The 27,429-nt window shown below is 33.0% G+C and overlaps 1 protein-coding gene and 1 non-coding gene across 13 annotated transcripts in view; one reads left to right on the top strand and one right to left on the bottom strand.

The window, feature by feature from the left end:
* ADK (adenosine kinase) overlaps positions 1 to 27,429 on the bottom strand; it is a 505,936-nt gene that overhangs the window by 294,635 nt on the left and 183,872 nt on the right. The gene's annotated exons all lie outside the window — the stretch shown is intronic.
* LOC144313202 (small nucleolar RNA SNORD2) lies at positions 1,990 to 2,056 on the top strand. The gene has a single exon (XR_013378924.1). It is a non-coding gene; the product is annotated as a small nucleolar RNA SNORD2 (small nucleolar RNA).

Genomic DNA, 27,429 nt, shown 5'->3' with positions numbered 1-27,429 from the left:
CATATCCTTTCAAACTACATATGTTAGAAATCTAAACCATTTCAGAAAGTTGAGGGGAATGGACTTTATCTTTTGGCATGCGTGGGGCAGCAAAGTTTAAGATTTTTCTAATATATAAACGTGATTGATTTTACATTTTTACCAAACCCCAAATTTGCAACTTCTACACACATTTCATTGCGAATTTTTCATTATAATGTACTGTTTGAAAAAAACAATAATGTACTTAAAAAGGAAACATGACTAAAAAGCTACCCTGAAACTAATAGTTTACCATATCTCCACAATAAAAATTTCAAGAATATTTTAAAATATGTTAACATTACTCCATATGATCTTTAAAAATATTAATAAAAAATTCTTAATAATAAATAATTCTTAAATATTTTCTACCCTAAACACGGAAACTCATTTCTAATCATAATCTATTGGAGCAATTGTAGAAAAAAGGTTCAAAAGATGTTGCCCAGATTTTCGAATGCTATTCCAGACATTGTAGGCAAATGTATTTTAACAAGTAAAAAAGTTGGTCAAGCTTATGAATCCTTAAGCTAGATCTGGTTTTCAAAGAAATAATGCTAACTGGCATCTAACAATCTATATACCACACTCATTAACTTTTGTTCAGTGATGTTGTCATTTTTAGAGGTTATCTTGTGATTAAAAATTGAGTTGACTTTAGACAAATCATTTTGTGTTACGTGGTCACAAATTTCCTTAGTTTTTCTGTTTGTTGATATGTTTTAATAGCTTTATAGAGGTTTAAATAATGCCAAATTATTTACACAAATTTAAGATATAAAATTATGTAAGTTTTGACCTACGTATATACCCAAAATACAATTAATTTTTTTTCTTTTATGGATCAAACTACTGGTGACTTATCTCAGCAATCTGTCCACTTAATTTTCTTCAGTGACGTTTTATAGTTTTAAGTAAACAAGTTTCATATTTTTGTCAGATTTGTCCCCTATATTATTGATGTTATGGTAAACACTGCTTTTTGTTAAATTTCAAATTTTTTATTGCTAAAGAAAAATACATTCGATTGAAAATACTGATCTTGAATCCTGTTAATGTGCGAAACTCAATTATTAGCTCTAGGTTTTTTTTTGTAGATTCCATAGGATAATATACATAGAAGATCATATCACTGGTGAATAATGACAGATTTACTTCTGCTTTTCTAATCTAGATGTTTTCCTTTTTATTGTCTAAGGACTCTGGCTAGAGCCTCCACTACAATGTTAAATAGTGGTGAAAGCAGACATTCTGGTCTTGTTCCTAATCTTAGTGGGAAAGCATTTAGCCTTTCAGCAACAAATACAATGTTACCATTGGTTCTTAATAATGCTATCTGCCAGGCTGAGGTCTCCCCAATATTCCCAGTCTGTAAAGTGATTTTATAAGGAATCAATGTTAGATTTTGTCAAATGCTTTTTCTGCATCTATAGACATGACCATAGAACTTGTCTTATTATTTCAGGTGAGACAATTAATCTACTATTTGTTACTCCATTTGTCAGAAAGAGGGAGCCTCAAATTCCTTTAGTTTTGAAAAATGAAAAATACACTTTGATTCACTGAATATGGTCAAGTATGTAAATATATAGCTCATAACTGTTAGATAAGGATGTTTCTAACTCTTCATCTATTAACAAATTAGCAAGCCCTCAGATAAAATGACTAAACTCAGTGTAAATGGTTACAAATATCCTAGAGCAATATATGGTATTATATTACAATATATGGTATAATGAGCAGTAAAAACATTTCAGGCAGAAATCTGAAGCAGATCAATGAATTCTAGCAGAGCTACAAAGTATAAACATGAAGTCCACTTAAATCAACAGCAGTTATCATGGTTATGTTAAAAGCGTGTGATGTAAGATATTAAGAGATGAATGATGCATACATAGCCTGGTCTAACATCAGTAAATGTTCATAAAAAAGTACATTATGAAATATTAAGTTTAAAAAGAAACACTTCAGTGAAATGATAGCAGTCATCTTTCAGAAATGACCTGATGAAGAGAATATTCATTGCTGAACACTTAATTATTTAGACATAATTAATGTTCCAAATGGAATACATGGTGTGAACAAGAAATTGTGGTTTGATGTGGGATTGGCGAAACTTGGGGGGGTGGCGAGAAAAAGACTTCAAAAGATCAATGAGATTAGCTTCCTTAGCTCTAATTTATGAATACGGAAACATTGTACCTATGGGAACTACAGGGTTAGGTTCCTGCAATGCCTTGGTTACATTATTTTTCAACCAATTAATACCACTACATAATTTTGTTTTTTGTGTTTTGTTTAGAGAGACATTTTATTTATATATACAGATATAAAAAGCTGTATATATAGCTATATATAAGCATACATACATATATACACACATCATAATATTTGATTTGTTAACACTGAATTCACAATCAAAAGCACTATAACTCATGCCAGAACAAAGCACATCTAACAAAATTTTCTCTAGAGCACATTACAGCCTTCTGGCACCTAGGAACACTAGACTTCGTTTTAGTACTATGCTTGATGGCCTTATAAACAACAAAATCACAAAGCACAAAAATGGGAAAATGGCACTAAATATACCATGCAAAGGATACTTGTTTATGAGTATCATGAAACAAGAAGGTAAAGTGTTACTTCAGATGATAATGTGCACATCATCTTTTTTTTTTTTTCTTTTCCTGTTCTGTTTATAACTGTGAATGACTGCAAAGGTGCCCTGAGTACGGATTTGGTATTTGCAAGTAAATTTTTACTGAGTAGGTAAACTTGCAAACATAGTATCTACAAATAATGAGGATCAACTGTATATATAGTGGGATCCCCTATGGCCTTCATCGGTGATTTTAAATCAGTGGGTCTTGGTTGTTTTTGTTTTTTTTTTTTTGTTTTTTAGACTATGATAAAAGTTAAGTATTCTCCAAAAAACCCCACATGTTTAAATGTAAACCTTTAATGGATTTATGGGCCTCCTATAGGTCCATAAACAGACTTCCATTCCAACTGATAATCCATGAACCACAGTTTAAAAATGCCAGTTTTAAAGATTATAGGCAAATTTTTAAAACATCCATTGGTAACTATTTTAGATTTCAACTAATGCTTAAATATTCATATTTACAAAATAGCTATCATTATGCCTATCAGCTTATATTTTCTGAATCCGTAGTACAACAATTATAGTTTACCAGCTAGATACAATATACAGTGTCATAGAACATAAAATGCATTTGCAGTTTTCACTCTTTCCAAAGCAAATTTTCCTTGCCTTTCTTGCAGAATTACTATTTTAAAAAATCTACAGAACATAACCAGACAAGCAATACATAAACTAATTTGGAGAACTCTTCATGCTTCTTAAAACACTCCAATTTGGGGACATGAACATATAAAGTGTGAAGTTGCATAGCACATTGATATTTATATCAACTTTATAATTTTATTTGGTTCTCTACATATGAAATATCTAAAAATGTTGATTGTAATCCAGTATCCCTTCACTCTCAAAGAAAAAGTTTTACTGCCAAAAACACTTCCATTTAAAAATTTTTTTCCAAAAACAATTTTATATCTGTTTTACAACTTACACATTAACTTGGTAAATGTTTGTAAAGTACTAACAAGAAAGCAAGTGGTATTTTTTTAAAAAAGAGAACAGAGAAAACAAATATCAGCAATTACTTCAGCATTAACCAGTAACAGTTAATCAACAAAGGAAATTATACTTTCTATAATTATATATTATCATATGAAGAATTGCTAAGTGGAAATGTTCTATATTAAAAATTTCAAAAGGTACTGGATATTTAGTATGAAGACTAAAAATAACTTATTACATTTAAATACAGAGAGTTCAGACATTGAGAATACTTCTTAATGGCTAAAATGATTGCTTAGTAGGAAAAGTTGAGAAACTGTCTTCTGATAAAAGGGACAGGAGACTGGGCAGGAATTTGAAGATCGGAATAAATTATTTAAGTAAAATATTTATTCTGAAGAAAATAAGAAAAGTGAATAAAGGAAACAAACTGGGTCATTCTGCCTCTGTACAAACAATTTGATTTTATGCAAGTTTCTACCCATCGCTTATTCTGTTATCATCTTGATTTCTTCTGGCATGATATGCAATTTGGAATAACTACGATTCAGAATATCCTAAGTAACTAGTTAATATTTACAAATTATGTATGTTGCTAATTATTTTCTCATAATTATCCATGTCAGACAGTTCTAACTATACTTCAGGAAATGTGGTTATATTTATGAATGGATCTGTAGAGATGCAGTAAGCATCTGCTGATGTATCTATAATAAGTGTTTGTTGATAACTTATGGAAAACAAAAATACCTTCATCTTTCTCATGTAGCCAAACACAGGATAAAGAATTTTTACCTCCAAGAATGGAAGGTTTAGTCTATTTCTTATCTCCTACTATGAAATACATGTAATGCAAATTATATATACATTTAAGTGGGTATAAAGGGTTTTAATATAAAATTATATTAATAAACTAATCCATATGCGTTTGCGCAAACTATTTTATATTCTATATATATAAAAATTTGAAGTGGACAATAGGCTTGTGTCTACACAGATGTTAATATTAAATCAAGTGTCCTATATATCACATAGAAACCTATATAATGCTAAATGAAGGAATTTCCCTTAAATGTTCCATAAGGTCAACTTGCATTATGAGTTATGCCTTAAAACATAGGATTAATAATACCCAAAGTATTATATAAACCCTGTCATTTGAAATCAGCATTTATGGATATGAGTCAATTCCATAACAGGTAATATAGATGTATACTCCAAGTTTGCATCTGTCACAATTATGAGATAGATTCCGTTTTTAAACTATTATAAATAAATGGCAAATTAAGTCCAGTTTTATAGTTTACATTATAATTCTAGTTACTGAGAAATACGTTAACTTCAAAAATTCTAGAATTATTTTTATTCTGTGCATTAAGTAGATTTTTTAATAAGTAATTTATTTTATTATTAAAGGTGATTATACTTTATTTTTCAATGTATTATGAAATATATACATATGGCTACAAAATTTTATCCATATAAATAGAATTTCATCCTAGATACTCCAATCCCAGCCTACCACTTTTTTTAGTTTAACATAAAAGGGTGGGGAGAAAAATATTCAGAGTCATAGACCATAAACACACAAATGTGACAGAAAATATTTATATTATCTGCTTATGCTAAATCCTAGTCATTGGCACTGTATTGTCTAGTTTTGTTAGCCACCTATGTAAGGCTTAAGGCCAAATTGCAGTTTTGAATTTACTAAAAGCACAGCCCTGCACTTCCTATAAACAAGTATTAATTCAGAAACCATCAAGGATTTGATAGTCCTACATACATTAACAAATTAGTGTCTGCCTATCTCTTTTCTCCTTTTTTCTCTACACACACACACACACACACACACACACACACACACACACACAGTGACATGAGGACATGAGACCTCTGGATCAGAGACAAAGAAAATTTATTGCTCATGGCAAAAACAGCAGCCAGAGCAATAACTTAGTGCTATTTCCCTGAGTTCCAATCCTCATGGGGCAATGCAGTGAAGGCTGGATATTACGGGCACATGCAGCAGAGAGCAGCACAGAGAGTAATCCTAAAACTAAGAAACTCTGATCTTCTAAAGGTTTCTGCTCTGCTCCAGAAAAGAAAGACAGTGCATTACTCTAGTATAAAGGCAGCTCTCTTACAGGAAGAGGAAGGTGAGGTCTTTTAATTTTAATTTTGGGATGTCTCCAAGGATGGACACATTACTAGTTTCACTACCCAGGAATTTCTCCTTATACAAAACACCCGCAATGTAAATGCCTTTGCTTAGAAGACTTATACTGTGCAGGCACGTGAAAAATGCATGAACTATCTCCCAACACTCAGTTTTCCATCTTGAAATGGGGGTAATAACAGATGAAATGAAGCTATACTGAAGTATTTTAAGGTTTAGAGGTAAGGTGTCCAATGAAGTGACCAACATATAGAGTAATTACTTGAGACAGAAAGACTTGAAATAGGCTTGCTAAAGATGTACTGAACATTAGAGTTCTTGATTCAGTTGATACAAAAGTTAAAAATGGAAAAAACTTTATATAACAAGATGCAAACTATCCTATGAAATGAGTATTTTATAAAATAACCCAGTAATATATCTACTATGTGGGCAAGATGGAGAAGATTCCCCATTTATACTAATCAACATCTTTCAGTGATTTTCAAGTAGTAGTCTGTGATGCACTAATGGATGATGATAATCATAATGGGTCACAGCCATCACTTTTATATCTAACAGAATAAAAAAACCAAAGTGCCCTGCAAGGTACTAAGGGTAGAAATTATTTAATGAATAATTTTAGTTATATATATACACACACACACACAAACAGAGGCATCTTTAGAAGTGATGTAAACTGCATTTCTTACTGTGGATTGACAAACATATGTATTTAGTTATATGATAAGATAAATAAGTAGCACTATAACCAAGAATTGGGAATTTATAAATAGTACCTAATGTCCACTAACAAATAATTGCTTAAGAAAATAAAATTGAGAAAACTTCAGTTTTAAATATAATGAAAATTAGAAAGAATATGGATCAACTGTCCAACTTGAACTGAAGACAATATAAAAGGAACGGGCTAAAATTGTAATAGAAAAAAAAATAGATGGTTGAGAGATCTAAAAAGCTTAATGGAAAATCTGAATAATTTTTTAAAACCTTCTAAGGACAATATGCTTTTCTCTTCAGCTTCTGAAAATTCTATCTGTAAATTTTCCCCAACTCATCTGGATCCACACTCTACATTTCTAGCCACACCACTACACCAAAAGGGCTTATAATAAAATAAAAGCAAGCCTAGCCTACAAACATTGTATCATTAACTGTTGATTGCATAGGATTAAGTATAAACTTTATATATCATCTAATATGTTTTTCTTCCTTTCCTTGGGTCATTTTATTATCCTTCAAGTGGCAGAGGTTTTTAAAAAGCTGACTTATACATACTTTGTTAATAATCTTAAAAAGTGAAATGATAAAAAAGCAACTAGGTGGTTTAACCTGTAGAAATAAACTTAGTCTGGAAAGCTGTGCTTGAACACTTAGCATTACTTATCAGTGTATCAAGCCATGTGAGCGTGGCCAAATAACAAACTCCCAAGATATGCATATAAAATTAGAAAAAATTTGACCACAATACAACCAAATCCACAGAATGAATAAATACTCAGAATGAAGTTTTACTGATTTATCACAGTCCTCTGCTTGGACTTAATGCATTAAGTGCATATGGCTTAAATAATCATAATCACACACAGTGGAAGCCGTGAGTGAAAAGTGAGAAGCAGTAAGATATCTAACAACTCAAATTTAATTTAAGTGCTAATAGAACTTTCCCTTTGAATCCGATATGGGTTTTTTACTTAGATTTTAAAAACTATAATTAAAAATAGAAAGATGCCATGAAATTTTGGAACCATAATGAGCCTAAGTAATCAAGATTAAAATAATCAGTGAATAGATTAAGAAGTTGAAGCACTTCCCCAAGATCACTTATCTACTTGATGGTAGAGCACAAAGAAGATCTATCTTGTGAGCTCCCATCGTAACTGTCACTTGTTATGAGTGCTTCTATCATCCAAGAGATTTGCAAAGATTTTCTTAAGACTATACAAAAAGATGTCTTCCTCCAAAGAACCACAAAAGAGTTGAAGTAAACTTCATGTTTTTAGGTTACCAGTATTCAGAGGTAATATTCATTCAAAACAATAAGTGTTTTAATAATAATGATAATAATAATATAATATTCAGGGACTTAATGGTTAATTATCAAAAATGCTAAGATTGAAGAATCTGGGGCAACCCTGATGGCTCAGCGGTTTAGCGCCACCTTCAGTCCAGGGTGTGATCCTGGAAACCCAGGATCGAGTACCACGTCGGGCTCCCTTCATGGAGCCTGCTTCTCCCTCTGCCTGTGTCTCTGCCTCTCTCTCTGTGTCTCTCATGAATAAATAAATAAAATCTTAAAAAAAAAAAGATTGAAGGATCTATGTCATGAGGAAATTTTTACTATTGATAAAGGAATTATGTAGGAGTCAAAAACATGCAATTTTTCCAGCAAAAGAAATCACACAAACACTGGAATCTTTCTGTGAGAGTATTTGAGTTTCTGCATGTGATTCATTTCAGCCAATACTAGGTTTGCTATACGGACAAAAAGACAAAAATTACTATCTTGCCTCTGGCAGGAACTTATTCCAGATGCTCAGGGGAATGATGAGCTCCCTTTTTCCTATTCTCATATGAAACTTATACTCAACAGTAGTAATCAGTAGAGAGACTAAGTAAAGCCTGAGATTTAGGTGCCTGTATTATAATCCATATACCAATTTGTTGAATACATAGTTTACGCAGTGTTAAAGTGATGCTTCTTTAAAAAAAATGAAAACGTTTTAATGCATAAGGATTTAGAGCATTTTTAAAGCTTTATTTCTGTTCTATGCCTTTTTTTTAATTTAGAAAAGCATTTTTAAATCCCTAAAGAACTTTTATACACACAAAATCAAATAAACTGAACATTTCAAAAACAAGATTGCTTTTTTTTTTTTTACATTATAGAATACTTTTAACTTTGCATTTAAATATTAGTGTTTTCTGGGGATCCCTGGGTGGCTCAGTGGTTTGGCGCCTGCCTTTGGCCCAGGGCACGATCCTGGATCCCTTCATGGAGCCTGCTTCTCCCTCTGCCTGTGTCTCTGGATCGAATCCTGCATCAGGCTCCCTGCATGGAGCCTGCTTCTCCCTCTGCCTGTGTCTCTGCCTCTATCTCTCTCTCTCTCTCTCTCTCTCTATCATAAATAAATAAATAAATAAATAAATAAATAAATAAATAAGCAAATCTTAAAAAAAAATAAAATATTAGTGTTTTCTTTCCACATTTAAGATATTTTTAAGGCAAAAATACATAAAAATAATACTTCAAGTCAGATTGATTAGAAACTGGAAATCAACAGTTTATATTAGTTTGCATTATTTATAAGCTAATTAATCAATTATAGATGATGCCCACCCATATTTTTTTTAAAGTTTAATGGAACCTTTTATTTTTAATTTTTAAAATTTGAATTTAAATTCAATTTGCCAACATATAGTATAACACTCAGTGCTTATTCCATCAAGTGTCCTTAGTATTTGTCACCCAGTTACCCAATCCCCACCCCCATCTCCCCTTCCGCAACCCTTTGTTTGTTTCCCAGAGTTAAAAGAGTCTCTCATGGTTTGTCTTCCTCTCTAATTTTCCCCATTCGGTTTCCATCCTTTCCTTTATAATCTTTCACTATTTCTTAAATTCTACGTATGTGTGAAACCATATGATGATTGCCCTCATCCGACTGACTTATTTCACCCAGCATAATACTCTTCAGTTCTATCCAGGTCGAAGCAAATGGTGGGTATTTGTCCTTTCTGATGGCTGAGTAATATTCTATTGTATATACACCACATCTTCTTTATCCATTCATCTGTCGAAGGACATCGTATGCCCACCCATGTTTTATAATTACATTTTATTGTAACTGTGAAGCACTTACCAACATCATTAGTAGCATACAATTGTAAATGGCAATAAACTACCAATACAAAAATTTAATATTCAGAGAAAAATCTAATGGTACATAAATTTAACTAAAATGTTATATTTAATATTTATATCTCCATTACAGAATATATCTACTATATAATAAGATTAAAATCTAGTATTCATCAAACTACAAATAACTATTTTTATTTGTTCTTATGATATGACCCATGTCATGAAAATAAGGGAAATAAACATGAACTTTTGGCATATTAGATAACGGGAATTTTTAAATGCAATGAAACATTTTTTTAAAAAGATTTTATTTATTTATTAATGAAAGACACAGACAGAGAGATAGGCAGAGGGAGAAGCAGGCTCCATGCAGGGAGCCCAATGTGGGACTCGATCCCAGGACACCGGGGTCACGCCCTGAGCCAAAGGTAGACGCTCAACCACTGAGTCACCCAAGCATCCCAAATGCAATGAAACTTAAGCTTACTCAAATGTTTTTCTCAAAGGCCTTAGTAAAAAAACAAGCTGTGCTTTATATACAGAGTAGAAGATGTTTTATGGAAGAGCAAACTGACTTCATGTAAGTAATATAAAGGGACAAATTTTACAGTGTCATAGCAATAGTTATGATAATTATATCTAAAAGACATTTACGGGGGTGCCTGGGCGACTCAGATGATTGAGTGTCTGACTCTTGGTTTCAGCTTGAGTGGTGGTCCTGGAGTCGAGGGAGCAGGCCCTTGTTCGGGCTCTGTGCTTAGCAGGGAGTCTGCCTGAGATTCTCTTTCCCTCTCGGCCCCTCACCCCCACTGTGTGCACACTCTCTCCCTCTCTCAAATAAATAAATAAATCTTAAAAATGAAGACATGTGTGTATGTCTATAGAAGACATACTTTAGATGAAAAGTTACAAATAGATTAAAAGTAAAAAGATAGAAAAAAAATACAAGTTTCTCCCAGGATCTGAAGGTGGAGTGTTCCTATGAAACCTTACAAAAGTCAAAATAGCATGAAGCAAGAAGTATTCCTCACTTCATGAAAGTTTGTGTTATACCACTTCAAATTATGAAAGACCTATGTTAGAAACTGTTTTTGCTAATTGGAACAGTAGGGTCTTTTTTTTTAAAGATTTTATTTATTTATTCATGAGAGAAGAGAGAGAGAGGGAGAGAGAGAGAGGGGCAGAGGGAGAAGCAAGCTTCCTGTTAGGAACCCGATGTGGGACTCGATCCCAGATCCCAGGATCACGCCCTGAGCTGAAGGCAGACACTCAACCACTGAGCCACCTAGGTGTCCCAAAATAGCAGTTTAATTTCCTTTAGGGGAGGAGAGTTTATAGACAGAACCAAGGAATGGTGACATTTGTGTTAACTATATGCTTTACACATTTTAAAAATCTTTAAACGTTTGAAAATACACATATATCCATAACACCACAAGCCTGGGCATGCTGATCTTGCAATGCACATTTCTGCACTAGGAAAGTTCATAAATGAATTGTCAAAACAATTTTCAATACAATGACAGCCAAATAAATACACAAAACTCCAAGAATAGTTATTTGTATTATGTAAGCAACTACATAAGAGCCAACACATGGTGGATTTTGGATTGAGGACATCCAAACATAAAAAACTTTGAAGAAGCCATAAGCAGAAAGCAAAAGAAAACACCAACAAAAACAGAAACAGCAAGAAACAAGGGTAATAATTATAAAAATCCACTGAATGTAGACTATGGCAAGTATATGAAATTTTGGTGAAATCAGAGTAAAAATTAATTTAAGTGTGAAAGAAACAAATCCAGGACATCACTGAATATACTTGGTATTCTATCAAGGAGAAGGAAATACAAGAGGAAACTAAAGTTTGATCTGACAGGGTTTTATATACAGCACAAGAAAATGAGGACAAGTATTCATGAATAGGGGCAGGCATAAATTGTGTCTCTCTAAATTTTTGATATAAAGGAGGAGGGCATATGTCTGAATTAGCTTAGATAAAAGATGCAAAGGATGTGATAAACAGGGCTTACTGAAAGACCAAGAGTTAATATTAAAAATCACTAAGAAATATTTGTTAGGGAAGAAGTTTGTGTTTTCTTTAAAAGTATTTGAAAGGAGGGGATCCCTGGGTGGCTCAGCGGTTGAGCGTCTGCCTTCAGCCCAGGGCGTGATCCTGGAGTCCCAGGATCGAGTCCCACATTGGGCTCCCTGCATGGAGCCTGCTTCTCCCTCTGCCTGTGTCTCTGCCTCTCTCTCTGTGCCTGTCATGAATGAATGAATAAAATCTTTATGAAAAAAAAAAGTATTTGAAAGGCACAGTCCAATGTTCTATATATTGTACTATTACCAGTACCATTATATTCTGCAAACTGGCAATAATTAAATATTGAGCAAACAAACTGCTACTGTATAAATATGCCAGCCATTTTAATTTCTCAAAATTATGTATTTAAATTGATAATACACAGCACATTATAAAAATTATTAACACAGTAAGAAAGCACAGTGAGTGGAAAGTAATTCTCCTGAAATAACAATTCCTCAGTTTTCCTACACTGGTTGCCAGTTTTTACATACTCTTCTGAATTTCCATTTCTATTCAGGTTTATTTCTTCACTCTATTCTGATCCCCTAATCTGTCAACCTATATACCCAGATGATATATATACATACACAAACACACACACACACACACACACACATTTTATATATATACATTAAAGCTACATATCCTAAATTTTCCAAATGAGTCCAAACTTCTATTTACTTTTTCGAAGCAGAAGAGTACTACCCCCTCATTTGCTTACTGTTTTGAATAGTAACATTAAGAGTTCCAAACTAGAAATCAGAATATATGTTTTGGAATCTGGTTTAGAAAATATTTTAAGAATGAAAAGTCACGAGGTGCAGAAATGAATACTGTCACATTACTCAAACTGTCAAACAGTATGTGGGAATATAGGGAAACAAGTGAGTTCTTCTCATATAATAATATAAACAATGCAAATGTATATACATGATGAAACACTGAAAACATTTCCTTAGATTTTTAACCAGTTATTTACACCTTTTTCCTTCTCTCCCACTCACCCCGAAAATACTATTTTTCTGGTCAATATGGCTGAATCCTAAAATTATGCTAAATGAATATAAATTAGTAAGTTTTTTTTAAAAAATCAAACTAAAGACAATTTAAAGTAATAAAATACATTAACATCATCTCAAATATTTAAAATTCTCTCATATGTAGGAGAAAAATGGGCCTTCAAAATGGAGAAAAATTCATCAACGGGTTTTAAAATAACAATGAAATAAAGAGCAGAACAGACAAGACTATGATTGGCCTCTGGCTTCCTTCAATATAGAAGTATTATAAAGGGGAGAGTAAGCCAGCATTGATATAATAAAGAAACCTCCACTTTAATAAATCATTTTTTCAGGAAAAAGAGAAGTCTGCAAAATCTGTGAAAGTGATTTATCTTCAGGTGAATAAAATGAACAGCAATTGATCTTGTACCCAGGGAGTGATTCTTCTTCTACCAGTTACAAATATATCTCTGTTAAATATCACTAGAATGGGTTGGGTGGTCTCATGTTTTGAATAATTTATTTGTACATTTAAGATTTAGGATGTATTCTGAGGTTTTACACCAAATGCCACTGTTTCAATTGGGTGATTAACTTGCCTATTATTTGGTCATTTTGTACATTTGTAAAATGAATCCAGCCTGATATAAGAGCATATGAGTGGCACTAAACATAGATTTGAAGAGGAGTATCAAAGGTAAGACCTCCACAAGGTTTAAGCTTGAGACACATTAAATGGGTACAAATTGGTCAAATGAAGAAAAATAATTTTACAGACAGAGAAGATACTATGTTTATGTCTATGAGATAGGTGACCACCAAAAGTTTCAATTTATAGCACAGAATTCTGAAGAAATCAGGAAGGCCCTCTAGTTTTGTTTATAAAGCAGATCATTTTGAAAATAAAACTTTTACTTACATTTGGATCCCTGGAATTTTGTGGAGAAGGTAATAAATAGACCAACGCAAAATAGTTAACAACATTTATTTTCATGCAATTAGTTTTGTAGTCTTTTAAGCCTTTGCTTTGTATAAAAAAAAACTGCACACCATGGGATTATTCTGTCATGGAAAGAGAATTAGTTTAGATATAAGATGCAAAGTATGTGAATAAAGAGGACTTATGCAATGACCACATACTAATTTTAGATTCACAGTAAGTTGCAAAAATAATACAGAGGGCTCCCATGTTACCCTCTCTCAGCTTGCTTTAATGATAACATATTATATGATCACAGTCCATTTTCAAGTTCAGGAACCTGACATTGGTATAATAGTAAATTACTGAATCCATTCCGGTTTCACTAGATTTTATCGACATTCTTGAGTGTATTTATAGTCTATGCAATGTTATCAGCCATATAGATCTATGAGACCACCACCGCATTCAATATATAGAACTGTTCCATCACCACCAAGAAGACTCCTTGTATGACAACTTTATACTCACACTATCTATCCTCTCCTTTCCCCTTCATCCCTAGCCTCTAGCAACCACTATTCTGTCTTCCAAAACTATACATATATTTTAAATTTCAAGAACATTATATTATTGAAATCATACAGAACATCAACTTTTCAGATTGGCTCTTTTAACTCAGTGTGATGCCCTTGGTATCCATGCATATTGCTGTCCGTCTGAATACTTTTTTCCTTTTTAAATTGAGTCATAGGGCAGCCCAGGTGGCTCAGCGGTTTAGCATCTGCCTTCGGCCCAGGGTGTAATCCTGGAGACCCGGGATGGAGTCCCATGTTGGGCTCCCTGCATGGAGCCTACTTCCCTCTCTGCCTTGTGTCTCTGCCCCCCTCTCTCTCTCTCTGTGTCTCTCGTGAATAAATAAATAAATAAAATCTTCAAAAAAAAAATAAATAAAATCTTCAAAAAAAAAAAAAAATAAAGCTGAGTCATATTCTATCTTATAGATGTATCAGTCCATCTATCCATTCACCTGTTGAAGGTTATTTGGATTGTTTCTAATTTGGAGCAATTACATATAAAGCTGCTGTAAATATTTGTGTAGCAAGTTTTTTGTGTGAACATAAGTTTTCATTTCTCTATGATAAATACTCAAGAATTTGGAGTCATATGGAATGTATGTTTAATTTTATAAGAAATGCCAAACTGTTTCCCAGAGTGGCTATGTCATTTTACATTCCCACTAGCACATGTTATTGTCAGCAATTTAATTTTTAGTTATTCAAATATATATGCAGGGATTTCACATGTAGTTTTAATTCATACTTTTTCTGATGGCTAAAGATATTGAAAACATTTTATATGTTTTTCTGTCATCTTATATACCCTCTTATCATTTAACATTTTAAAATACATGATCTGAAGAGGGAATATACAATAACAACTCTAAATGTGCAGTTAGGAAGCTCTTCTAGGTAATTAAATAGTATGACAACAGGCATAAATATATAGAAATTAATGAAGCTGTATGAATAAAAAGTAGAGACAAGCGTAAGTATAGAAACTATAATCTAATTTATCTAGAAAATATCATTAAAGGGATGATTTGACTAAAGTTGTTTATTATAATAATCCAGGAAAGGAACTTAAAAGTAATAAGGGTATGCATCAAATGCTGTCAGTGCCCCTCCTATATCCTTTGGACCTAACCATTTGCCCTTGTTCCAGGTTACTTTGAACAGCTATGCCTGTCTATGCCTAAGATCTTTCCTCCTGAACTGGTGAAAGCTGCTATGGCCACCTGAGCACGAGGCAGGTGAATAATTCTCTGGGTTCCACTCCACAACCATTAACAGGAAATACACTCACACTTCCTGTCAGTTCATTCTGAAAGCAATTTTGACACTGATTTTTCTCAAAATTTCCCCACAGGATAAAACAACAACCTAGCAGGGTATCTGGCTTAATTACTTTTTATTAGTTGCACTGTCTTCCCTGAATCACCTCCATGCCATCCCTGCCAGCATTACCTACATCTATCATATAGACCATTTGTTCTAAAATCTATGTCCAAGGTTACATTGCTGAAAAAATCTGTAAAAATCAAACCAGTCACCAGAACAAAATAAGTCTCCTTTAAAAATAAATATTTAAAACAAAAAGGTAGGGACAATAAGATGTATAAGCTTTCCATTTACTATTTACTCTTTCTTATTAGTCTTATTTCAAAATCCCCTTCAACTATTTTTTTAAAGATTTTATTTATTTATTCAAAGAGATGCAGAGAGAGAGAGAAAGGCAGAGACACAGGCAGAGGGAGAAGCAGGCTCCATGCAGAGAGCCCGACGCGGGACTCAATCCAGGGTCTCCAGGATCACGCCCTGGGCAGCAGGCGGTGCCAAACCACTGAGCCACCGGGGCTGCCCCCACCTTCAACTAATTTAATAGCACTTCTTCTATGCATACTGAAAACACATTTTCTAACATATACATTATATCAAAATCCAACAACAGTGAAAATTTATATGTAACTATACGACATTCTCAGCCTGTAAAATGTAATAATTTCAACTTTTAGACTCATTTTAACATGATTATAGAGACCAAAAACAAAAAATCCCAAACACATCAAGGGTTACTATGAAGATGTAGTTATCAGTACAGCATAATATTGGAGAAAGCATAAACATACAGATCAATGGAACAGAATAGAGAGTACAGAAATACAACCATATAATTGATTTCCAAGAAAACCATAAAGGCAATTAAAACAATTTTTAAAAAACTCAGGAAAGGGTATGGACTAGAACAATTAGATATCCATAAGCCAAAGTGGGAGAAAAAGAGGAACCTTATTCACATCTCATCTTCTACACACAAAAATTAACTCAAAATGGATCAGAGATGTAAACATAAAAGCGTTTTAAAACAATAAAGCTTTTATTAGAAAATATCAGAGAAAATCCTTCTGACCCTGAGTTAGGCCAAGAGTTCTTAATAATACATAAAAGCATAATCAATAAAAATCAAACTGATAAATTGGTAAGAACTTTGGCTCATTGAAAGATACTGTTCAGAAAATGAAAAGATAAGAACAGATGGGAGAAAGTATTTGCAAATCACTTATCTGATGAAAGATTTGGATTCAGAATATATAAAGAACTCTCAAAACTCAGTAATAATGAAAATAAACAACACAATGTAAACACAAAAACTTACAAATGTTTATAGCAGCTTTATTCAAAATGGCCGAAATGAAAACATTCTAAATATTCCTCTACTGGGGATGAATATAGAAGCTGCAGCACATCTATATGATGGAATACTAGTCAGCAGTAAAAGAAAGAAACTACTGATACACAACAAAATGGATGAATCTCAGATGCACTTATGCCAAGTGAAGGAAGCCAGATTCAAAAGCTATACACTATATGATTCCACTCATTTGTGTCAAGAACTCCAATGAGTTGGAGAGAGCTAAGTTGCCAGGTCCTACAGTAGTCCATTTAGACAAGACAAAATGTATCACTTTACTATGTTACAATTATAGGCTAAATCAGAGGAAGTACCAGCTCTCCACTTCCATTTTCCCTCAAGGACCCGCACACTAGTCAAGGATCAAGTGTATCAGCACAGATGTGGGGAGATCCCAATAAAAGGCTCTTGCAGCTTTATGACCCAGGGAAGATCGGGCTAGCAGTGGAAAAATCCCGAGTACTACGTTACAGCAGAGAAAGGGGTCTTTACAGTCTCACTCACTTCCCCAGTAAGAAGGTGCAGACAGAGGCAGACCTCTCCGGAAGGCCCAAATAAAGAGGTCCTCAAATGAAGATGCAGGGGTTACGAATGCAGATATAGGTAAGAACATAGCTGGTCAGTGAGGGATGAGTCCTTCACTGAAACTGCCTTCAAAAAAAAAAAAAAAAAAGAAAAGAAAAGAAACTGCCTTCAGAAGCTGCAATGTACTGGGTTTGTACCAGGCTTTCCCACTAAAACCAGGTACATAAAACCTTTATAAATGCCTCTGATTGGGCCTGAAAAATCACATAGAAGTTTTTAGCCAGGAGCTGGATTCCTCAATATGAAACACTGAAAAAGGCAGAACCAGAGGGACAGAAAAATATGATATGGGATTTGATTTTACACTTTTTAAAAAGGCTAACAAAAAAGTCTGTTACTAAATTCACAGATGAAGGCAGAAGACATGAGACAACTGAGTCAAACACAAAAGACTTTATTACTCATGGTAAAGTATAAGAATATAAACATATCTGCACCAATTACCCCTCCACCATGTCCTACAGGGGGAAGATGATATGGTTCAGATAGATGGCTATGTATATGCAGTGGGTTTGCATGGGCAGGTGAGGAACATCAAGCCTGGGGAATCCACCAATTTTACAGCAAACAGTAATGAAGTCTGTTACCTCATATCTTAAGTCCATCAGCTGTATAAACAATGCTCAGAAATCTCCCAGGAAAAGAAGCAGGTAGAGCCTTATTCTTGGCGCACCAACCAAGAAGCACTACTATCTCTACCAACAAAAACAGAATAGCGATTGCTAAGAGCTGAGGTGGGGGGAGGGGGGGGTGATTCCAAAGGGGCACGGGAAAATTCTACGGTGATGAACTATTCTATAGCTTATTTCTGGTAGTGGTTACATGGCATGTGTCATAATGTTATGGAACGGTGCATTAAAAAGGTCAGTTTAACTGTATGTAAATTACACCTAATTTTTTTAAACAAAAAAATACTGGAAAAAAAAAAAGTAAATCTAAAAGACAAAGGGGGAGGGGGGATGCCTGGGTGGCTCAGAGGTTAAGCGTCTGCCTTCCACCCAAGGTGTGATCCTGGAGTCCCAGGATCAAGTCCCACATCGGGCTTCCTGCATGGAGCCTGCTTCTCCCTCTGCCTATGTCTCTGCTTTTCTGTCTCGAATGAATAAATGAATGAATGAATGAATGAATGAATGAATAAGAAAAAAGAAGAATACTTAGGGACTTTGTATTAACATCCCCACGTAGCCCTTTGTGTATGTCTACTTTCAATTTCCAACCACTTAATGTTTGCAATACTCATTTACAGTTAATTGATTATACTTTTAGATATACTTAAACAACCTATTCAAACTTACTGACTCTGGACTGTGTTTCTAAATCTCTTGTTTTTACAATTCTTGAGAAGGAAACAGTTTAAACTTGCAAAACCACATAAATACTAATACAGTTTACTGTTGCCTTTCAACTTTCTAAATTAAGATATCCAAAATATATTAACATTTGGCAAGCTTCCCCTCACCCTCCCTACCACCAGTATTAACTGACAAACAGAATAAATTTTAAAATCATTAAATTGCCATTGTTCATGTTTCTCCTATTGACCAGTGATCTAAACATTCATTTTAGTTAAGAAGGTTTTTAATAGAATGTAACATCTGTTTTATGTTACATGAGAGACAGCAAAATTCTTCCTCTCTGACTGGATTATTAATGTTCATGCCTTCTATGGAGTTATTCTCTTCATTCAGCAGCCCCACACTAGCTCTCAAAAGTGCAACATACCCCCTGATGTAATACATTTTCCTGCTAACTGCACAATACCGTGGATATCATAACTTTAATGTGACATACTGGTATTTCTTTTTTAAACCACAAATGCGTTTCTTATTCTCAATCACAAATTTAAATTTCCTGTATATTCCCAGCCCACCAGGCATTTTTGTTTTAAAACAGCTGAATAAAAATAGATGATCTCTATTTTTTGATTTGTCATCTCATTTTTTATAGACCGCTTTCCAACTTTTAGAATGGAAAAGTGAAAAGATATTTGTTTTTATGCTTTTACTATTAAATCAACTCAAGAAAAAAAAATATATCAACTCAAGCTTCAGAAAAATTTTACACTAGTCCAAGACATGTAAAATTATTTAAAATAATGTTTGCATTAAATTCATAACAAATACCTTTCAGAGAGGCATTGTTCCAGTGCTCAGCTCCAAAATCATTTTAACATGAATGTTTTTGTTTTCATTTTTAAAAGCTCTCAAAATTTGGTATTTTCCTCATTTTGTTTCTGAGATTCACACCAAGATTTATCTCAGACAATCTTACATTTCATGGATTAAAACGAAGGTAAAATAATAGGACAAATGGAGTTATTATTGTATTTATATTACCATTAGTTTTTCGTGTTTTGCAATATTTTGTTCATTATGAATAAATTCTGACAAAATTGAGACAAACCACATCACTACTGATGATTCTCAATTAGTTCTTCAGTTCATTTCCCTTGCCTAACTCTAAGAAAACTACATATGGTTTAAACCACTGGTATTTTTTACTTTCTGCCAATACACAAATCATGCTTTTTTTTGTGTGTTGAAAACATTCCCATGAATAATTATAATAGTCTCCAAAGAGACCAGATGGTAATAAACTCTAGAGCAGATCTGGAAGCTAACCATAAATTTACCTTTTCATAGTCTCCCACCATAATACCGTTCTTTGTGCTATGCCATTAAAAAAAAATACTGGTGATAGAAACAATATGAGTATGCTTTGTACTTAAATAAAAAGATACACAATCATGTTAGGGTCTTTCATAACTATACACCCCTCATCTTATATTGTTATCATCAACAATTTTTAAGAGAGCATCAGCTTCATAGAGTTATGACATTACTAAACACATTATAATGATATTTACATTAGCAAAATTACTATTAAGCTAAAACACAAGATATATGATACAGTTAACAGCAACAAAAGATTTGAAGTTAAAGAAATAGAAACACACATATAAGCTAAAGTTAATATAGAATTGCCATTGATTGTTATTTTCTTTTTCTTCTGGGAAACATGATCGAATTATTCTGGCCATGCTTTCAATTTAAGTAAAATATCTTGTATAATCACTTATCACTCCAATAATTTAAGAGTACAACATTTGTGAGAAATAAAAATCAACAGTGGTTTGCAAAGCAGAAGCATGATTCAAAAATTTTAAAACACACGATGGTTTATACATTTAAATTTTAGGCACTGGCCTGCATCTGTTTAAAAACTATAAGTTAGCCAAAAGCCAAAAATTAGTTATTTTGTACTTTTTGATTTAAGCTACAATATTAATATATACTATTTCTGTATACATTGAAATATATAATCTGTAATGTTCCTGCTATTAAATTATTCTTATAGCTCAAAACAATAAAGATATAAAATTACAGAGAGAAAATAGAAATAAAACAAGAGGCAAGAATAATAACGTTTCAACAGGAAACATAAATGTTTGGGGAAGAGAGACATGATTGGCAAACAGGGATAAATATAATAATATCCAGGGGCACCTGGCTGGCAGAGTCAGTGGTCATGAGTTCGAACCCCACAATGGGTATAGAGATTACTTAAATAAAGAAATGATAATGATAATGATAATAATAATCTGTCCAAAAGTACTTTATCTTTTGTTTGCTATTATAAATGAGGTTTGTAGTTTGTGTATACAGTCTATTAATTTCAGTGCCTCAATTATTTTAAATCCAGCTAATTTATTGATTCTCTGTTTATAACTCTTGATTGTATTCTACTGGGGTTTTCCACTATAGAATCACTAAAGATAGTGCTATTTCCCCCATTTTATCTATAAAACATGATGCTGGCATTGAAATTGAGAGAGATAAATCTATCATGTTAAAGAATCATATCTATCATTATCAACAGGTGCTGCTTTAGAATCTTCAGAAAAGATTCTATTGCTCGTTTATTGATATATGACCAAAATAATAAATTTTGTATTACTGAACCATCCTTGCATTCCCAGAATTAGCCCTACTTCCCAACTTGGTCATTACTACTAATGTGGTACTAGTTTCTATTTTCAAATATTTGGGGATCTTCGTAATAGTCACAAAGAGAATCTATATTTTTCCTCTTAGTTTTATGCTCACTTATTTTTCTTTCTGCTATCCACGTGGGGTTATAGAATCAATGTGAGACTAGTTTAAAAAAAATCTAAAAACTTTTTTTCTCCTATGCTCCCAAGTTATTTAAAAAATTTTTAAATTTTATCTGTCACACATAGGTTTGGTATATTTTCCCAATGACGCAACTAGGGCTATTACTCTTGTGGAGAAAAAGTTCTTTGATAATCTGTTCTATTTCTTGTATGGGCATTATTCCATTTAGATTTTTCATCTCTTTTTAGAGCGAATTTTGGCAATTTATTTCTCTTGGAAAGTAGTTCACTCCATCCATAAAAATGTAAACCTTCAATGGGATATTTTCCACATACCACATTGATAAAGAATATTCTGAATAACATTCTGAATTAGTAAGGATGTATTAAAACAAACATGTTTAGGGCACCTGGGTGGCTCAGTTGATTAAGCATCTGACTCTTGATTTCACCTCAGGTCATGATCTCAGGATCCTGGGACTGAGTCCCATGTGGGACTCCATGCTCAGTAGGAAGTCTGCTTGAAGATTCTCTCCTTCTGCCCCTCATCCCACTTGTGCTGTCTCACTCTCTCAAATCAATCAATCAATCAATCAATCTTTTTAAAAAATTGGTAAAATTTTAACATGGAAAAAGCTGGCAACTTCTAAAAAAGTACTAGACCTATGCTCTTTGAGTCAGCAATTCTATTCCTAAGAATAAACAATATAGATATACTTACACAAAAGGAAAATGATATATATATTAAGGTACTCTCTGAAATGCCTTTGGTAAGCCACTTAAATGTCCAAACATAGAGGACGGTTGAATAAATGATAATGCTGTCATAGAATAGTCCATTACAGCCATTAAAAAGAATTAGCCAGATCTATTTTGTGCTGATGTGGAATGATTTCCAATACATGGTAAGAAAAAAACCCAAGATACAAAACTATGTATATAGTATAATACATGCAGAAAATACACATCAACAGATATATACACATAGATTTAAAGGAACAGAGTATTTTTGGAAGCATGTATAAAAAACTTGTTATAGGAATTCCATATTATGAAATCAACTGGGCAAGCAGAATATGGCCAAAAGGGGAGGGGGGAATCCCTCTACTTTTCAGGATAGACCCCCTTGTACATTTAAAATTTTGGATTTTGTACACATCAGTTATCTGCTGCAGCCAAACATAGTGGAAATATAATCTTACATAGTTTTTATGGCTCAGGATTTTGAAAGTAGCTTATTAGCAGAGCAGTTCTGGCTGAGTATATCTCATTAGGCTGTAGTGAATAAGTTGGCCAGAGTTCCAATCATCATGAAGATTTGATTAGGGCTGGCTCTTTCATATGGCTAGCATTTGGTGCTGGTTGGTAGTGAGAAAGCTTTAGTTCCTCCCTATGTGGGACTTCCTATACACTGATTGAATGTCCTTATGACATGGTAGTTGACCTGATAGGCATTTCAAAAGAAAATAGTGTGGAAGTAACAATGTGTTTCATGATCTAACCTCAGAAATGGCACACCGTCATTGCCACACTTTTCTTTAGAAGCAAGTCACTAAATCAGGCCCATAATCAAGAGCAGAGAAATTAGGTTCTACCTTCTAAATGAAGGAATGTCAAAGAATTTGTGAACATACTTTTAAATATCCAAAATGTATATATCACATTTTGGAAAATACAAATAGAATAATTTTATGAAATTGAAGCAAAAGATTCACTTAATTTTGTTAAAGACAAGCTTTCATCATCAATTAAAAGAATGATGGAGAGGACTGGTACATTTAACTTTTATGAAATGGTAACATACATTTCAATCCAGGATGAACATATGTTGATATCTAAAATTCAACCCATAATATGTGCTTCTAAGAAGTTACAGTAGGGCTAAATGTTGGCAAATTGAACTCCAATAAAAAAATTTTTTTTAAAAGTTACAGTAGGCAGATCAGTAATTTAATAAATATATAACTAAAAATAGGAGTGTCTGAAATATGAATACAGGACTCTTTCGAAACTGATTTTGTCCATACAATTTATCAATGTGCACCACCTACTTCATAGAAATATTTTGTGAAAATATTGAGGAATTAGGTCACATAATCTTTGATAATGTGGTTGACACTGAAACCTAATAACACCTATCATAACAAAGTTTTTTGTGCAAGCACATTACCTACTATTCATTCCTTTATTTTATACTTTACTCACACATCCCCAAATGTATAATGTACATTTTACAGTGTACAAATGAGCAAAGTAAAGCATAGGAAGGCTATATAATGTGCCCAAGATCACACACAGTAAGAAGTCTGTCATATATTTTAATTATAAGTCTCCCAGAACTAAGCACGTAAGTCAAGAAATATATTTTTCTAAAAAAAAAAAAAAAAAAAGAAATATATTTTTCTTAGTCTATTTTCTTTTAGTTGGAATACTATTTTTACATTATTTTCCCTGAGACTGTGTTTTGGTGGCTCTGTAAAACTACATGTACAAACTAAATTTACCTCAAAAAACAAAGCAAAATGTTTTCTCCCCCAAACAAATATAAAATTGTAGAACTATTAATAAACACATACACTGACTTACATACAACTGGAAGAAAACAAAAGAAGAGGTTATTGGTCATTTTTTCCTTTCTTTACTTTTCAATTTTCTAGCATAAGTTTAACATTTAAAACCAATTTAAAAAATTTAAGGAATCCTACATATCTGCGGGTGTGTAACGTTAAAGTGTAAATCTGCCACAACTTCTAAGATGCCAGGTTTAATTACCTGTAAAGGTGCCCAACAGCAGAACCTGCTTCCCTACCTACCACATAGTCTCTCCAAAAATATAAGCCCTATCAAGTTAGAAACTTTGTACATGTCCCAAGTTCTGTACATAACTTTTAGCCAATATGGCTACAAAATTAAGATTCATCTCTGAGGTACATAAAGGAGATGGTTAAGAATGGTCAGTTCTTGCTTTAAAAAAACTGCAACACTAACTACACTATCAGTGACTATGATCTGTCACGTTTAGTAAAATTTTCCTCAAGGTAGGATTAAATCTGTAAGTTTTGGGAACAGAAAATGACCCATTAAATAATTTAAAGAAGTGCTCTACATATTTAAAGTTTTAAAATTTTTCATCATTTAAGTCAACATGACACATTTACATAAAATGCTTCATGGAGATGCTACTTTTAAGTTCCCCAGTACTTTTAAATAACTCTAATTTCAAATATTATTTTCCTATGTTAGTTACGTTATCTACCTTAAGAACATTTCCTTTGATTTTTAATACAGAATAGGTGCGAACTATTACATAAAGCACAAAACCCTAGTGGCCAATAAATATTAATAATTACTATTTTTAATGTAAATGAAAAGTAATCTGATCTTTTTAATAAAACATACAAGTGTAATTCTTATTTGTGTAAGTGGTATCTCATCTTCACAAAGAAATGAACTACATTGCTTTTATAATACCAAATCTAAGTTTATTCTACCAAATCTTTAATTTCCAAATTCTCAATATTTTCAGTTTTCTATTACATCTTGTTAAATCATTTCTAAATACTATAATTACTTTATTTTAAAGATATAATTTATTTATTTATGACAGAGAGAGAGAGAGGCAGAGACACAGGCAGAGGGAGAAGCAGGCTCCACGCAAAGAGCCCGATGTGGAACTCAATCCTGGGATGAGCCAAAAGCAGACACTCAACTGCTGAGTCACCAAGACGTCCCCAAAGTTCTGTTTTTTGAATGGCAAAGTTTTTTTAACTATCTACACCATCTACAACCCACCTCTATTTATTAAGAACAGAGTTTCTCAGTGGTCAGATAATACCTACCCAACGAACCAATCTTTTCCCTTATTTCAAGCCTGCTATATAGCTAATTTTCTCACAGAGACTTCTGAGAAAGAAGAAAATTCCAGTCCATGATGGAATGAACAGCAATTACTACCAGGTAAAATCTATGAAAATGAGGCCAAGGATTGTATCACTATATACTGAATTGTAAATGTTTTACATGGGAGGGATTCAAAAAGAAGAGTAGAAAGTGATAGGGTTCCTTGGACCAATTCTTCACTCTACTTCACAATGTCCTGTATATACACACACACATATCCGTCTTTAGGTCCAAACATATCCAGAGTTTAATTTCAAAACCAGAGAAGAAGTACCTCGGCCTACTTCACACCTTTGCAATTACTTCAAATTCCATTAACAGAAGATCAGGCCTTTTATATTTCATAATATAAATGTTAAACAGGTACATATTTAAGTAAGTTTAAAAATCAATTTGAATATATTCTCTTGAAAATGCCAATGATGGAATGAGATTCTTGACTTCTAAAGGAGTAAAACTGGAAAATGGAAGTCTGAACTTCAGTCCATTCAGGACTCTGAATGGGAGGTAACAATGCCTCTGAGGGGGAAAAGGAGAGACAAGAAGAGAGATGGGAGTTCTAAGTATCTGGTTACCTCTACACAGCAATGCATAGGATAGTGTGTAAGATGCCAATATTTTGGCTCACATTCTCACAGTTAAAGAGGAGTATGAGGCAAATAAAGGAATTTAGAAAGTAATATCATAGATCCTGAGTTAGACAATTCATTATTACAGATTACAAAATTTGATATTACTCAATACCCAGACAATATTATGAAAAATGAAGAGCAATTTCCTAAGATTTAAGGTAAACTCTAAATATTTTAACAGAGGCATAGTTCATTTACTATTCAAGATTTTTATCAATAAGCTATTACAGTCAAAAGACTAACCATAAAGTACTGTTATTTAAAAAAAAAAAAAAAAACTCTGCTGTAAGGATTTTCTTTTTGATATACTTAGAATTTCTTCCCCAGTGGAATCCCAAGAAAATTTTGTTAAAATATTTAACTTAAATTAGAAAAACACTATTTTCCTATATATTTTGTCCTGGATACTATCAATAGAATTCTATGGCTTAAGGATGACTTTAAATGAGTATATCCTAGAAATATTTTTAAATTTCTGCTTTATGTAACACAGAATGTGGTAAGTAAAATTCAAATCTTTGGTTTAACCCTCAGAAATCAACTAATTTGTCAACTGGGTTCTAAGTAACAAAATGAGTCAGGACATTATTTTCTTAGGCATGGTGACTATCTTATGAATGCATGTATTCAAAAGAGTGTAAAAAATATCTTTTGTTTTTAATTTTGTGACCGTTTGGAGTCTTTATGTTTAAAATGTAAACTGCAGGGATCCCTGGGTGGTGCAGCGGTTTGGCACCTGCCTTTGGCCCAGGGCGTGATCCTGGAGACCCGGGATCAAATCCTACATCGGGCTCCCGGTGCATGGAGCCTGCTTCTCCCTCTGCCTGAGTCTCTGCCTCTCTCTCTCTCTCTCTCTCTCTCTCTGTGACTATCATAAATAAATAAAAATTAAAAATAAATAAATAAATTAATTAATTAATTAATTAATTAAGTAAATGTAAACTGCAAATTGCAAGAGGTAGAATTTCTTTTCTACTGAAGTATAATTGACATGACATTATTATTTCAGGTGAACAACATAGTGATTCTAAATGTGTATACACTAGGAAATAATCATCACAGTAAGTCTAGTTGACATCTAGATGGAATATATAGTTAACAAAAATTTTTTCTGATGATGAGAACTTTTAAAGTCTACTCTCTTGGTGATTTCAAATATGTAATACAGTGTTGACTAGAGTTACCACATTATACATTATACCCCCATGACTTTTTTTAACTGGAAGTTTGTACCTTTGATACCCTTAACCCACTCCCCCAACCTAGTC

The sequence above is a fragment of the Canis aureus genome, chromosome 4 (assembly GCF_053574225.1).
Source record: "Canis aureus isolate CA01 chromosome 4, VMU_Caureus_v.1.0, whole genome shotgun sequence".
In the NCBI taxonomy this organism is placed as follows: domain Eukaryota; kingdom Metazoa; phylum Chordata; class Mammalia; order Carnivora; family Canidae; genus Canis; species Canis aureus.
The sequence above is the reverse complement of the archived record's forward strand: the minus strand, read 5'-3'. Positions and strand labels throughout refer to the sequence as shown.